The sequence below is a fragment of the Diabrotica virgifera genome, chromosome 6 (assembly GCF_917563875.1).
Source record: "Diabrotica virgifera virgifera chromosome 6, PGI_DIABVI_V3a".
Taxonomy (NCBI): Eukaryota; Metazoa; Arthropoda; class Insecta; order Coleoptera; family Chrysomelidae; genus Diabrotica; species Diabrotica virgifera.
This window is the reverse complement of record NC_065448.1, coordinates 228,245,479-228,248,586: the sequence shown is the minus strand read 5'-3', so window position 1 is coordinate 228,248,586 and position 3,108 is coordinate 228,245,479. Positions and strand designations below refer to the sequence as shown.

At 33.2% G+C, this 3,108-nt stretch overlaps 1 long non-coding RNA gene across 1 annotated transcript; it reads right to left on the bottom strand.

Annotated features, from left to right (window-relative positions):
* Positions 1-223: 223 nt before the first annotated feature.
* LOC126886767 (uncharacterized) lies at positions 224-1,279 on the bottom strand. The gene is made up of 2 exons (XR_007698766.1): positions 845-1,279; positions 224-559 (listed from the first exon to the last, which is right to left on the bottom strand). It is a non-coding gene; the product is annotated as an uncharacterized LOC126886767 (long non-coding RNA).
* Positions 1,280-3,108: the final 1,829 nt, after the last annotated feature.

The following is a 3,108-nucleotide window of genomic DNA, read 5'->3' as shown; positions in this document are numbered from 1 at the left end:
GGTAAACGATTTTATGAACTTGCTCAAGTTTGTTATTATTTACATTGTAACGAAAAAGCGATGGACTACCCCAGCCAATTGAAACAATATTCGAAAATATTACCTCAACTAACCAAGATAGCCATCGTTACACCCTTAGCTTAGCTCAGTCACTCAGGTGTGTGTTCGTCTTGTCCTAACCTTAGAATGAACTCTGAAAATTGGAATGGAAGCAAACAAAACATAGTTTTTAACTAATCATGTTTATTGTTCATAAAGATATAATAAATAAAATGACTTAGTAAATTGCATTAACAAATGTATTTAAATTCTTGCCAAAAACTAACAATTCTGGATTATACTTATGGCTTTTGGTAGCTGATGGTATCTTCTTGATGTCGTATGGTACTGCTGTTGTAGACTTCTCGTAGGCCTGGGCGGATCTTCGGCCCAAGGCCCCTGCAGCTAGAGGTGGTGTTTGTGCAGTCTGGATGTCATTGTCTTTGCCTTCAAGTGTGCATCACCGGTGATGTGAGGCTTAAGTTCCCGAAGAGGGAAAGGTTGATCTCTTTCCAAAAAACTATAAAACAGAGACACATATCAATCATCAAGAAGAAAAACCAAAATATACCTTTGCCAAATAGTATTCAGAAATAGTAATTGGCAAGGGTAAATTACATAGAATTTAGATGAGAATAGTTAAAATTCTGATTACTAAACGTGCATATTAATAGATGAAAAGAAATATAGAAACCAAACACATGGTTGAACATTTGAAGGTTAGATAAAAAAACATTAGAAAAACTGTTAGACGGAGAAATATAATTAGTGTAAGAAATTATTAAAAAAACTATGTGTAACTCACCCCAAGAGGAAGATGATTTGTTGAAATAGAAATGATTTATTTTTCGAATTACATGCCTTTTTAAGGATTAATTTTTCCCTTCCAGTGTATGTCAGGGAGTAGGGGGTCAAGTCGATGAAGTGACACTGTCATTGAAAACGACGTTTAAAATGACAACCAAGTACTATGAAGTAGCGGCATGTTCCGTATTGAAAATACAGATATTTGGAGAGTATGAATATACGAGGTATGTTCAGTATGATGATCTAAATGAAAGAGATATATTAAATAGAAGATAATAAAAGAAGGTAATAAAAGAGAGCGCCAACCGATTTTTAAAGGGGAAAATGGGTAAACCAATTAGAAGAAGATAATTATTAATGAAATATTAAAGGAAATATGGTAAAATAATTCTTTAAAAATAAAATATCAAAGATGTGACGTTTGTAACGTTACAACATATACATATAGAAGGTTTTATAAAATGTTGTTATCCTTATTACGAGTATTTTGGTTTTCCGTATGTTCAGATCAAGACCTGACTCCCTACAACTCTCAACGACACTATCAAGTAGTGGTTGCGGATCTTCTTGACTAGAAGCTAGGAGTACTGTATCGTCTGCATATCGCAAATTATTGATGACTTCACCGTTCACCAGTATTCCTTCTTGTTTTTCAGAAAGTGCTTTTCTGAAAATTCTTTCGAAGTAAACGTTGAAAAGTAGGGGTGACAAGAGGCATCCCTGCCGTACTCCTCTTTTAATATTAAGAGCCTCTCATTCTACACCATCTACTAAAACTGATGTTGTTTGATTCCAATATAAATTTGCAATTATTCGACCATCTCTGCAGTTCAAGCCAATTTGTGTTCAACAAACCCTACAAAATCGGAACAAGATACCATATATTATGGAGCTAAACGTGGCAAATGCGTATTGCATATACACGGAAGGTCCAAAATTGAAGAAGGTTCAGGATGTGGAATATACTCCAGATTACTAAACCTTAGTACAAAGTGCGGTATGGGAAAAAATTCCAGCGTAGTCCAGAGTAAACGGTAGACAGGACTAAGGGATTTATAAGTGAAGAAATGCAGAATTTGAAGTCAAATTTAGGATACGTAATGAATTTTTTTGACTGAACTAGGAAGGTTCTAAACTGACTAGGGTAGATGTCACTAGTACTGTTACATAGCATCCAGAGAATGGATTGTATGCACCGCATGTCCCCTAACCAGACGCCTTCCAACTAAATCCATCACTTCTTCGGACAAAACACCAACACCCCCAGTCGAGTTCAGCATTGATGCACGAATCATTGGAATGCCTTGCGCAGTCTAAACATTTGATGAAAACTTGAAAACCAAACTTCAAGCATAATGAGACAAAGCGCTTTAATAAATTACCAATACATATAAAATTCATAACAGAATGAATAGCTTTAAAATAAATTTAAAGAATTTTATATCGCACATAATATGTGAATAAAATATTATATTTCATTCAAGAATTTCTTCAATTTTAATTGCTGCTATTTTTGTTGTTTGTTGTTTAATGTGTTCGTTTAGTTTGTTAGTTTTATTTAATCAATTGACTATTTCTACACAGACTATAGTGGAATCACTGAAGGTTTTCACCTCCGATTTCGTTGAACCTTCATCGATTTTCATGAAAATTGGTGAGTAGTTAGAAGATACATTAAGGAAGAAAGGTGACATGATGCCAACTTCCGCTTTTATCCTGGGGGTGGATGTCACCCCTTCTCGGGGGTGAAATTTTTTTATTAAAAATAATACCAGAAATCGGTAGAGGGGCAACTTCTAAGCAAAATTTGTTATATAAAGTTATTAACATAAATCAATACTTTTTGAGTTATTAAATAACCAAAATTTTATTTTTTCTTAAAAAATGCATGTTTTAAAGCGGTTTTTCACGTATTACTCAAAAACTATAAGCTTTTGTAAAAAAAGTTAATATTACCAAAATTAAAGGCAATAAAAACTTTAATACATTCCATATTTAAAGAACTTAACTAATGTTATTTCAAAGTGAGTTATGGGTAGTTGAATGTATATTTTTTTTGACCAGTACTTAAAGCTAAGTATTCAAGCTTACACAACGGAAAAACGATGCACTGTAGAATATACTTGTTAAACACTTGTCAAAGTACTTCAGAATACCTATCAAATGAGCTCCAGTATAAGTCAGTAGCGTCAAAATTAAGCAAGTTATGATGAAAATAAAAGAACCCTTTCGATTTTTTTAGGAAAAAGTGAAAAATAAAAC